This window comes from Cynocephalus volans, chromosome 13 (genome assembly GCF_027409185.1).
Source record: "Cynocephalus volans isolate mCynVol1 chromosome 13, mCynVol1.pri, whole genome shotgun sequence".
NCBI classification, from domain to species: Eukaryota; Metazoa; Chordata; class Mammalia; order Dermoptera; family Cynocephalidae; genus Cynocephalus; species Cynocephalus volans.
In genome coordinates this window covers 63,303,471-63,316,500 of record NC_084472.1, presented here as the reverse complement: position 1 = coordinate 63,316,500, position 13,030 = coordinate 63,303,471, and the positions used below count along the sequence as shown (strand labels likewise).

Genomic DNA, 13,030 nt, shown 5'->3' with positions numbered 1-13,030 from the left:
TTTCCCTGTTCTAACTGCTTCTAGCACTCTCCTACCCTACAACACAGCCAGGTGATGATTTGAAAACTCAACTTACAATACTTCTAGGATCACAACACCTAGATGGCTTCCTGTCAGACTCAAAATATAAGAGAAAGGTGTGACTGTAGCTTGCGAGGTTCTCGTGATCTGAATGCAGACTGCTTCTCCCAACTCTTCTCCAGGATCCGAGATTTCTGGACCTGAGGCTCCTACAGTTGAGGCATGGGGAGAACTGTATTAAGTAAAGGAGTATATTGAAGTTTAAGCTGAATTAGCTTGATATCAAACCTGCCTCTGCCTATGGCTCTCTGCTTTGCTCATTCCTTGCTGTTGCTGGGTTTCTGGCTATTCCTTTGAGAGACAGTCTTTTCTTGACTCAGACTTTAGCATTTGTGACTTCCATTATCTATAACTTTCCCCAAGATTCTTCGTGAGTGGCTTCCTTACTTCTTTGACCCTGACAGAGGGGATTTCTAATTATACCGAGAGCACACATTCTCTATTCCTCTCAGCCTGCATTTTCTTTTCTTTCTTCACAGAACTTATTACTTAATATTTACAGATAATTTATGAATCCTATTGTTTTACCAGCTACAAGATATGCTTGATGAAAACAGGAAGTTTTGAGTTTTGTTCACATTTCTATTTTCTTTTATAGAACAGTGACTGAGACACAGTAGACATTTATTGCTGAATTAGTAAGCTTAAGAGAAAACAGAGCAACTTAAAACTATTATTTTTCTCCCCAAGGCAAATATTAAGTTCTACTAAATAAGTCAGATTCCTCTAAAGAGCGTGATATTTGAAGATTGGATACTGACAGACTTAGAAATACCCTAGAAAAAGTTTTCAGTGAGGTTAACTCCAAGCAACCCACTTTAATTGCTATCAGGGACTCTATTCTACCAAATATGTAAATAATGCATAAATATGCTTATGGTGATTATATCTACAAAAGCAAAGACAATTATTTGGCCACAAATATTTTTTAAACAGTATGGAAAGTGGATAGGGGATTTGAGAGAATAAAACATGTTATCCCTTTCAGAAGACAAGAAAATCAAAGGATTTCAGAACTCGGGAGGTGGAATTTGCCTTCTGCAATGTTTGTAATTCTGATACTGTTTCCGATAAAGACCTACGCTTCTACATTGAGTCATTTTCATTAATTTGGATAAACATCCTACTCAACAGTATGAAGGAAATTTATAGCCTCAGAGTAGACAGTGACCTGCCACCTCAGATGAATTTGTCAATGTAAGGTCTAGGAGCAGAGCTTTGATTTCAGCTAGGCTTAGGCCCTGGTGCCCGAGAGAAGCCTGCACCCCTTTATCTACCCCATAATCCCAGAATTTATCCCATCAATCTACACTATTAGGTCAAATTTAATTCCATATCAAAAATGTAAAAGCTGACATCAACAGCTTTAGCATTCATTCATAACATTACGTAATTCCAACAAGCAATGTTTTCAATCCACAAAATCATGTTTTATAACTTAAGCTTTGTCATTGAAAAAAAATGGAGAAACCTGGGCAGCATCAGAAAAATGTAATGGCAGCAACTCTAGCCCAAATCCTTTATGCCATCGACTATACCCATAAGATGGAACAAAGCAGACCTGCGCCCTTCGAAAATCTTTGGGATTATTCTACAAATAGAAGCTTCCATAACCACATGAAAGTCCAGTGGATTACCTGGCACTTCCACACCTTCCTTTCCGGTGCTACTGAATGTTATAATCCCACTGAGTACTTGTAATTTTCACTCTTCAGTGAATTACATTTCTATCTTATCTTTAAGATGAGCACACAGAAGACAAATCCATGAAAATAGGTTGAATAATAATACCATTTGATTTTTTGCAGACATCATAAATTTTCCTTTTAACATAATGCCTTCACAATCCTAAATTTACTAAGGAAGGAAAAGAAAGGCTGTATGAAACCCTCTCAAGACTATTTCCACATAAAAATGAGCCTATTTTTCCTACAGGTCCTTCTCCATAAAATATTGCCACTTTGAGTTACATTTTAACTGATTACTACAGCTTAGAAACATATGTTCCTCAGGGCCGGCCTGTGGCTCACTTGGGAGAGTGTGGTGCTGATAACACCAAGGCCATGGTTCAGATCCCTATATATGGACGGCCGGTTTGCTCACTTGGGAGAGCGTGGTGCTGACAAGACCAAGTCAAGGGTTAAGATCCCCTTACCAGTCATCTTAAAAAAAAAAAAAAGGAAGGAAACATATGTTCCTCAATGACTAAAATGCTCCTAGGTTTTTGTAGATTTAATTCTACAGATTTAAAGCAGGCACTATGATAAGATACATTTATAAAGTTTTCAGTGAGCATGTGCTTTGTACTCAATGGTAAGAATATTTGTCTTCAGGCACAAAAAACAAGTCTTATCAGAAGTTTAACACCAGGAATTTTTATATCTTTACTACACAAGACAGTATTTCTTAGGAAATATTAAATTTTATCTGGAATGATATATATTTAAGTATAATAATAACCGTGTGCAAAGCTATGACTTCAATTAAATGGCCAGAGCACAACCCACCTTTTCTTTGCTAGTTAATTTCATTCCATACAATATTCAGTTTTCCTGTTTACAACCAAGGTTTCAAGCTCACAATCACAACAGAGCATCTACAATTGGTCAGGGCATTGAGGCCTGGGAACTAGGTACTAAAACTTTCCTTCTGTGGGATATAGTCTTGGAAAGTAGCCTAGCCCTGTTTAATTGAAATAAAATCTCATAAGGTCAATGACTAAATCTTTTCATGCCAATTATCCTCATCTGATCGGGAGTAGGTATTCCTCCAGTGAAGCCTATTTAAATAACAGTATGCACTTAAAACAGTATATAATGCATTTATAAAATGATGGCATAAACACCATCATATTCATATACATATATCCCCCCCAAAAGATAACAAGCTAGATTTTTATTTCATTGAAGGCATTGAAAACTAGGAGAGAAGAAAATGAGTGCTATTCCAACTACTAGTCATATTCTACTTCAAGAAGTAAAATGTTTAAGGTTTGTGTATATGAGAAAAAAGTGTTAATAGTTTCTATTCTTTTTACTATGGATATAGTGTATTCTACATTATCTATTGGCAACAAAAGTTTTATATATGCTTTTTACCCATTGAAATAAAACTTATATGCTTTTCTCTGATAATAATTTTATCTTTCCATAGCTTTAAGAGGATGTGGTCACTAAGTATCCATTCATATCACACATCAAGAAACAAAGGAAAGCCAATGTGTTGCCAATATTATTTCCAGTCACCTTACGTATTTCATTTGTGAATAGCTAATAGTCAGTGAAAATCAGTGATAAAATTCCTTCTGAGAAATCGAAAGATCTCTCTGAATACAACATTTATGAAAAGAGAAAAGCATAGTGTTAAATATAAAACAGCCAATTTATATGCAAACCCTCCTGATTTGCACTATTAATTTCTTCTCTCTTTTCCTGATAGAATTGTGACTAGCTGGATTTGTAGAGTCCTGGAATTGACGTTTGGATTGTTTTTTCACCACCTCCTCCCTACACCCTGTCACTCCAACACCCATTTGAAAAAACCATTCTGCTCAACTTCTGCCAAATTCACATTCCTAAAATACCAGTGGAGCACAGTGCAAATAGTTCTGGAGCCAGAAAGACGTTTGGAGTCTGGGTTCCAGTATTAACCTTATCTGTGACTTTAAGTAAATCATTAAACATTTCTGAACATCAAGTTTCTTCACATGTAAAATGAAGATAATTTGTAAAATAAATTTTACTTTATTGCACAGCTATGAAAACTGTAGATATATATGGAAAACATCTTGCAGATAGTAAATGCTATGATGTGTTGGCAGGATGATAATGATGATGATAAGGCCGGCCCGTGGCTCACTCGGTAGAGTGCGGTGCTGATAATGATGATGATAAATATTCCTTCTCTTCTCAGAAGCCTGCAATTGCCCCCATTGCATAATCTATGAAGACAAAGTCACTATGTGTGAATGTTAAGATTCTCCACAAATTTGCCCTGCTCTACCTGCTGAGCACACTGTCTGCTGCTCAGAAAAGTGAGTTTTTTTCTGCTCCAATTGTACAGATTTACCAGCATTATTCGGTGCTAATTCCTGCCTCAAAATTCTTTACACCAACTACTTCTACAAGGTGGAATACTTTTCTTGCTTTCAGCAACTATTTAAGTTCCACTAATTTTTCAAGACACAGCTCAGAAAGTCAAACCTCTTTTTTAAAGCCTCTTTAAATCATCTAGCACTAACATCCCTGTTAAAAAGTGAATCTTTAAAGATTTTGGCATTATGGAAGAATTCAACTGACCTTATACTGTCAGCATAAGAGATATGACTCTTCTTCAAAGAGGTGGCTTGAGATCATTTTTTATATTTTTAAGGACTACAGTCATCATCACTGCGGCTGTAATAATTAGATAAAACCTTCATAAACTATATTGAGGCCACACGCACAGTGAGGTCCAAAAAGCTATGTCCCAATGATTAAGCAATTATCAAATCCAATGAAAACATGAAGAATGAAAAAGACAATAAAATTCTTATTTCACAAGAAATTACTTTTTGAAGTTTTTGGAAAATAAAGCAATTCACATAAAGCATTTTCCTAAATGTATTCAATAGATTTATTGATATTATGAATCAATATTACAAAATCACACAAAATTTACACAAATATTGTAACACTAACTTTTCAAGATTTCTCCTTAATACTTTCATGAAAATACAGAAAGTTAGAATTCAAGAATATTTTATGAGGATATTTATTCACAATAAAATGATTAACCAAACCTTTTCTTAAATGTTGTAACAGTACCCTTCTCCACAATAAAAATTAGCAAAAACATATTCACACGGTTTTAGAAAACAGAAAACATGATATTGATGTAAATAAGAATATCAAGAAATGTTATGTATTTTGATGCCATATATTACATATTTCTAACTATACTTTTGTTTTAAGAATATCTTCCTTATATTTGTGTTTTATACTTACCCACTTCACATTCATTTTATATTTCTCCTTGCAGAAAACCTAAACAAATGCTTTCCAATCGTTCCTAGAGATTTTTTTCCCTTCAGTCCCATCATTTGTTTCTACATAATTGTCTATTTCCTTTTCATTATGTACAGGATTTTATTATTTTACTCTGTGTTGCTATCTCCTCCATACTATGCAAATAACTTATGTGAGGAAATCAATATTACTGTTAAATTTGAAGTATACTTTTCAGTTAACAATGACAAATTCAGTATGAAGACTCAAAATGAAAAGAACTTAAAGTGCATGAGGCATTGATATGAAGGTTTACATTTTTTTTTACTGTAGGAATATGGATTATTTCAAACACATTGACAATTCATATTCATTGAGAACTATAAGACAAAGTTTTAATAATAACATATTATTACCGCCTAAATTTAGAGTTGAAATTCTTACCTGAGTTTTGTTTAGTGTACAGTTATTTTGTAAAGACAGGAAATGTATGACAAGCTGTCAGATAAACACCCTCAGTGGAAAAATGAAAGGGGTACAGGAGAAATCAAGTACACTTTAAAAAGAAACTCCAAATCTTTCTACTTCCCAGACCTACAGTAGTTGAGCTCTGCATCTTGTAAGCAACTGTCTTTTTCTTTACTCCCAGAACAAATTCTCTGCCGCAGCAGGAAAGTATAAAAATAAAATACAAAACCACAAGATTATTAAACACTCTTACCCTTTAGGCTTCCTGGGCTGCTCTAGCGTCTCAGTTGCAGACACATGTGTAAACAACAGAATTTCCTGCATCCTTTTCTCATCTGTACAGCTCTGGGGTCCTGGCCAACAGGATTATTTCCAGAATTAAGGATACTCCACACTAACTCAAAAAGGATTCCCATTGGTTGTAAAGTTTTATCAAAACCAATACCACAACACCCTCTTTGGATCGCAAGTGAGCTAACCATAATAAAATCATTTTTAATGTTCCCTAAGTATAGTTACCCACAGCTTTCCTACAACACATTAGAAATTATGGACTGTGAGTGAAAAGGAAGAAAACACACACTCCTTCATCCACAGTGTATTTAAAATTAAATAGTATAACTTAAGAATAATACAAAAACCTAAACTAGCAAAGCAAAAAACTACCAAAGTACTTATCTGCAAAATATCTAAAGGGAAATTATACTGCAGAGCACAGAAACAATAGAAAATTTTTGTCCAATTTGATTTGTATTAGACTGCCAAAAAAGAGAAAAGACAAATTTAATAAAATATTTGAATATACAAATCATGACAAAAAAACCATATGTCAAAACTCTTGATCTTGGCCCTGTTGGCAGGATTTATGAGCTGTGCTCTCCAGGGCCCCCAGTGAGAACACTCCAGCTCCTTTCCCTCGGGAAAAATGAGTGGCTTTCCAGTGACATGACTCAGCTGTCAGGAAGTATTCTCACACCATGTAGGGTGGTGGCAGACCACATAGAAGAGCTTCTACAGTTGAAACTAACAGCACAAAACGCCCAAAGAAAAAGAGAAGAGGGCAGAGGAAACACTATTTTCTCCTCCTAAGTAGGACAAAAACAGCATTTGAAAGTTAGGGAGAAAATATCTTCAAATCGTTTTATTCTTCATGTTTTTTAGTTTGAAGGATTATTCTTAGTTAACAGTTTTATTGTCTATTTCTACTTAATAACATCCTTTACCCCGTATTTCCTGGTGGAAAAGGTGACCATTCTCCCGTATGAGACCAACTAACCATTTTGAGACAAACTTGCTCCAATCATGCATCTCTCTCCTCTATCTCTGAACTCTCCTTTCTGTATGTATTTTACCCATGAGATGTGAAACACCATAAATTCTTTAGTCATTTCACTTATGCCAATAAATTGTACTTTCAATCCATTCTCACTTCCAGGTACCATTCTTCTCTCCTTTGTGGCGTCAAATGATGGAAAGAGCTCTCTCCAGACAAGAACCCCATTTAATCATGCATCTACCCCATTTAATGCAAAGTGAAAACACACATACATGCACATGAAAATATATATATATAAACCAATTTACAGGCTCCTCTTGGTCCTCCTTCTAAGTGACATCTACACAGCTACTGACACTGTTCACAACCCAGCCCACCTGAAGACCTCTCTGATCTTGGCAAATGTTTTCCTGGTCTTCCTCTTGACCTTCTCTTTGCTGGTGTGTCTTTCTCTTCCTATTCCTTGGTATATATCAGGTATGTTCTCAGGTAAATCAGTATAATCTCTTTCTGGATAATGTCACCTAGTCTCATAGTTTCAATTACCATCTCCTTTCAGATGACTCCCAATACCTACATTTGGACCTGATCATTTGAGTCTCCAGCACTCATCAGCACACTATACCCTCCACTGGAAAATACCACAGATATGGCATCAACATGTTTAAAACCGAATCACCATCTCTTCATGGACCTGCTATGTCAATCAGTCTTAGTTTGCTAAAGAAAAATACTGAATCATCATTGAGTCCTTCTTCTACTTTATATGCAAGCCAGCAGTAGTTTCTTTTGATTGTACTTCAATAACTTGCCCAATCCCCTCTTTCCATTGACACTACTGTGGTTCAGGCAACTATCACAGTCTTCCTGGATCACTGCAGTGTACTCTTAAGTTATCTTCCTGCTCCCAAACTTGTTCTTTTCCATCTTTAGCCAGAAATACAGTGGTCTGTTTCCAGTACTTATGCTATTTGGTATCTCTGAAGACTTGTAACTCTTTTCAACTCTTCTCCACAATATATTTGCTTCTCCTAGTTTTCAGAACACCACTATGCTGGATTATTTTTACCATCTGACCTTGCTATGACCTTATCCCTTCCTTTGTTACTTTCCCCTCCTTGCAATGGTGGAATCCCTCCAAGGGACCATCACTGGTTCCGTTCTTATTCTACGTCCTCTGTCTGGGTAATCATATCTGTTATTAAGGCTTCTTTTGCCATATATTGTTGTGGGTTAAATAGTATCCTCCAAGAAGATATGTTGAAATCCTAACCACCTGTACCTATGAGTAAGACCTTATTTGCAGATGCAATCAAGTTAATATGAAGCCATACTGGATTAGGGTGGGCCCTAATCCCATGACTGGTGTCTTTAAAAGAAAAGGGAAATTTAGATACAGACACCGCAGGGACGAGAATGCCACGGGCAAGACAAAGGCAGAAATTGGCATGATGCCATCCACAAGCCAAGGATTGCCAGCCACCACCAGAAGCAGGGAAGAGGCAAAGAAGAATCCTCCCCTATGACCTTCAGAGAGAGGACGGCCCTAATGACACCTCTATTTTGGACTTACAACCTCCACAACTGAGATGTCATTTTAAGCCACAGATCTGTGTAATTTGTTATGGGGTAGCCTTAGCAATATGCCTGTTAACTCCCAAATATATATGGCCTGTCCCTATATGTTTGCCAAGCTTCAGATCTGTATTTCCAACAGTCTAGTGAAATATTAACTAGCAGCTATTTAAATCCCTCAATCTCCAAACACCAAATCTTATTTTTTTCCAAAACCTCCACTTGTCACGTAATCTCAGTCCTAAATAAGGATACTACCACCCATCCAATCCTCAAACTATAAATCTTTGTTATTCCTGAATTCTTACTCTTCACCTATTACATCTAATAATCCACCTTTATATCAAAACCTGAAAGAACTGTCTATTTCTCTCTCTCTACTTTATCTCCATCCATCTCTTTGAAACCCACATCCATCAGGTTTTCATCTCACCATAATTTTTTACTGGCAAGTTTATAAATTACTGACTAGTGAAACTTAACTACACATGGAAGACACTGTCTTACTTGAAGATTTCTCAAGTGAAGGCTCCCCCCCACCCCCGACAACCACATTTTCCTTAGGGTTGGAAAGTGGAATAAGTGACCTGCTTTGTCCTTATCGCCAAGTCTGGCTCAAAACTTCTTTGTTTATTGACAGCATGGGAGCTACCAGAATCACGCAGACAATGTTATCCAGGGTTTCCCTCCTAGTTCAATGGGTACATTGGCACCATTGTTTATAATACACCTGTGCATACACACCATGATATTAACACCTCACATCCCACAACAATCACTGGGGCATAAGAAAAATGATGAGAAAATTCAGCCTTAGAGTTTTCATAACGTATTGGCAAGTTCATAATATCTTATGGCATTCAGCACACAATGAGTGCCAATTATTTTTTTTTTAGTGGATTCCAATTCATACTGTACATGAAGTCTTCCCTGTGGATTCTGCTATTCAACTACCCAGTACCATTTCTATTCTTCCTCACCACAAAGAACCAAAAAAATGTCTTCCTGACGTGAGTGCCAGTCCATTTCACTTCTTCCTTCCTTGAACACAGATAGGAGGCTGACGATGGAGAAGGTGAGGTTGATCGTGAGGTTCTGACATCATGATTCAAATGGAAGCCACACATTTAAAAAAGCACGAAGACCCGGGGATATGGTGGGCCTCCTGCAGACTGTCAGTGACGGAAGAAAAAAGAACTTGATCCAGTTAAGCTACTGACATCAGGTTTCTCCTGTGGCCTTATTTTCTAGGTTGGAAGCCACGGACTAATGGAAAGCTGTAATACTATCTAACTAGAGAAACAATGCGGAATAAACATTAGAACTGATTTTACTTCAGATCCTTATCACCTAATTGGAAGGCCCAGAATAAGTCATGAAATTGAAAACTCCCACAGCAGCTTTTACTCAGTTTTATGTCTCTCTCTCTCTCACCATCTCTGTGAGGTGTTTCCCCATTCCCAGAGTTAATGCTACAGCCAAAGCCTATATTCGTGCATTTACTTACACATCTGTTTCCTCAAGGAACCATGAATTTTTTTTAAAAGAGATAATATACTTACCTTTGAGTCTTTTGCAAATAAGCAAATAAATTAATAAGTGAATGAAAGTATAAATGAGTAGATGGATGAATTGATGTTCAAAGAGCACTGAAAAAAATAAAAATGAGAATTTCTCAGAATTAGACAAGTTGTAGACAAAGTAAATTAGAAAGACATACCTTTTACACATTGAATAAGTGCATGATGATTTTTATGTTCCTTCTAACATTGTTTTTTTTCTACTTTTATAAATTGAAAGATTGATGGTGCCAATATCATACATACATACCTCTCACAGGCAAAGTAAGAAAAAAAATACTGTCAGTAACTGAAGATTTCTTGTAAGGAAGCCAATTTTGGTTTTGATCAAAATGCACTAAGTGATTTGAAATCACAGATTAGAAACATGCAATCATGAAGTCACCGAGTACTGTGGTGATGGTGCAAATGCACCCTTCATCAATCAAGAGAGACTAGCCAGGAAGCCATCAGATTTTATTAAAGCCCCTTGCACCCATCCACATACAGTCACATAGATCCAAATGACAATATGTGAATCTTATTGCAGCATTATAGAAAATAATATTTTCTTTCCTATTTTAAAAGTAGGAATTCTCTCTCAATGTCCAGAATTTCTTTATAAAAAGACATAGTACATATTCTGTATGAAAATGTATAAGCTGTCACACAACGTGAACTATATTTATATTTTCTCAATTGAAGGAAGTGTTAAACATTTAAGGAATAAATCTGATCTACAAAATCTATCATACTGCATAAAGGAGATCTTGATATGAGACAGACCTGAGTTACATCTCTGAGCCTCAGTTTCTTCTTTCATAGATGTTATAACTTAAATACTGAAGGTTAAGGGATAATGCATATTGGGTGCTTAAGAAATTCCTAACACCTGAATAAATTAAAGCTATCATTAGTAGTAATTACTTTTTAAAAGAAGTTATGCTGACCTAACTACAATGTCTATAAAATAGTTTTAAAGCAAATTTTTACATCTTAAATATGAACATTAAGCAATTGTAGGAATAGACCAGTTTGCTGGTCTCTAATTTTACTACCTCTCTAAGTAGTAGCTTATCAGTTGTGGTCTTGTTCTGGTACCAAACACTCAGGCTCTGACAAAAACATTTAGGCCACATTATTTATGCTTATCATGAAATATGAATTTCTTTATGTGACTTTAAACATTTCAGGAACTTTCCTTGGGAATGCCTAATTATGATGGCGTGGCCCAAAGACATACTTTAAAAAAAAAAAATCTTCAGCTATGTTTTACATAATTCAAATTTAAAAATTTAGCCATTGTATTTTGAGCAGACTCATAGAAACAAATGGTTAACTATTCTTTCCTCTGTTAGTAGCAGTAGGATGTACCAGACTTTTTGAAAGAAGCTTTTAGCCTTAGCACTGTTGACATTTGGACTGGGCAGCCCTTTCTCATGTGAGACTGTCTTGTGCACACAGTAGGGTGTTTAGCAGCATCCCCGGCCCTCAGCACTCATTATCAGTAGCACACCCAGTTGTGACAGCCACACATATTTCCAAAGGTTGCCAGACGTCCTCTGAGGAGGAGAATTGCTATCAGTTAAGATCCACTGTTTAGATGAAACTAAGATACGGCTTAGCTCTGCCAATCACCAGCTGTCAGCTTCGGCCTTAAGAGAAGTGACTCCATCATTCCAAGCCTTATTTTTCTCATAGACACTCATATAGTCAGGAAATTAGACTAGTTAATCTTGAAAGTTTATCTTACTAAAACATTAAGTGCCTAAATATCTCTCACACACACATACTCTACTCACATTTCAAACACAGTCTCTCATGCAGTCTGTATGCATTAAGGTATCAAATTCATAAGGAATGAAAACAAAAATGTTACAGAAACCCATTCCTAATACAGAGAAGCAGTCTTACAGTGCTACAATTTTTCTAAGTAACTAACTCCAGGATTACTGTTAGGTCCCTGGAACTGAAAACCTGACTTTTAGAAAGCCCCCACCCTTCAGTTTTGTTCCTCTAAGTTTCGTTCCTCTAAGTTTCTATCTCCCTAACTCTCTGTTCCCAGGACCAGGCTGAGCAGGCTGTACACAGACTATAACTGCTTCCCCCGCTAGCCCAAGGTTTCTGTCTCCCCATGTCTCTGTTCCCACGAACAGGCTGCATACAGATTGGAACACTGTGACCATCTTCCTAGGCTAGGCCAGATGCCAATCTTAACCCTGTAAAAGAAGACACCCAACTGCCTCTCAATGCTGATGCCATTTTTCGGCTCAGCCGGGCAGGTCCACTTGCCACTTGCTAATAAAATCTTTTCTTCCTTTACCTGGCTAGCATCTCCTTCCTCAATGACCTTACAATTACCACATACACAGAAACAAAAAAACCTTTTGATACATCTAAATCAATAAGGCTAAGCTCTGTTTCTTCTCAAAAGAACACAACTCAGCATCCACTATATGATGAAAAGTGCTTTTTATCACTCAGGAACTATATTAAAATACAATTCAACTTGACCTCACTAAGGGAAGACTGTCCACACACAATGTAGAATATAACTTACAGAAAAATTTTACTAAGTTGATTTAGAAAACATATTTCTAAATTCTTAAACTGTAACTATTTGGACAGCCCTAGCTAAATAATCTCTTTCCAGATAGAACTAATCCTCCTCAATGCATAATTATTCTGATTAATGTTAATAAATATTCTGGAAAAATAGAAAAGAATACAAATCTTTCCGTGAACTTTTGAAGATCCCTCATATATAAATAATGTTTTAATGGCAAAACATACTCTTTAATAAAAATATTGCATCCATTACGATTGTAAGACATGAATTCCTAAAGTACTGTATCCAAATTAGCTTTTAAATTGTTTACAACATGCCTTATTACAAAGGCATTAACCAGGCTTGAAATCTCTTAATAAACATTTAATATTTAGAGTATATTTGCAGTAAACCAAATGCAGTTCAAGGATAAAATATTCCTATACATGAGACAGGAGAAAATAATCATGATTTAACAAAGCACCAGAGTTATTATAAAACTTCCTTTCAAGAACAAGTAAAACATGGAGGTTAATCT

General features: G+C 36.1%; 1 protein-coding gene across 2 annotated transcripts in view; it reads right to left on the bottom strand.

Moving 5' to 3' along the window:
• The window catches only part of CCDC102B (coiled-coil domain containing 102B), a 301,210-nt gene extending 295,339 nt beyond the window's left edge, over positions 1 to 5,871 (bottom strand). For both annotated transcript variants that reach the window (XM_063077429.1, XM_063077430.1), the window contains exon 1: positions 5,788 to 5,871. The gene's annotated coding sequence lies outside the window, so the exon portion shown is untranslated. The remainder of the gene's footprint in view (positions 1 to 5,787) is intronic.
• Between the last annotated feature and the right edge of the window lie 7,159 nt (positions 5,872 to 13,030).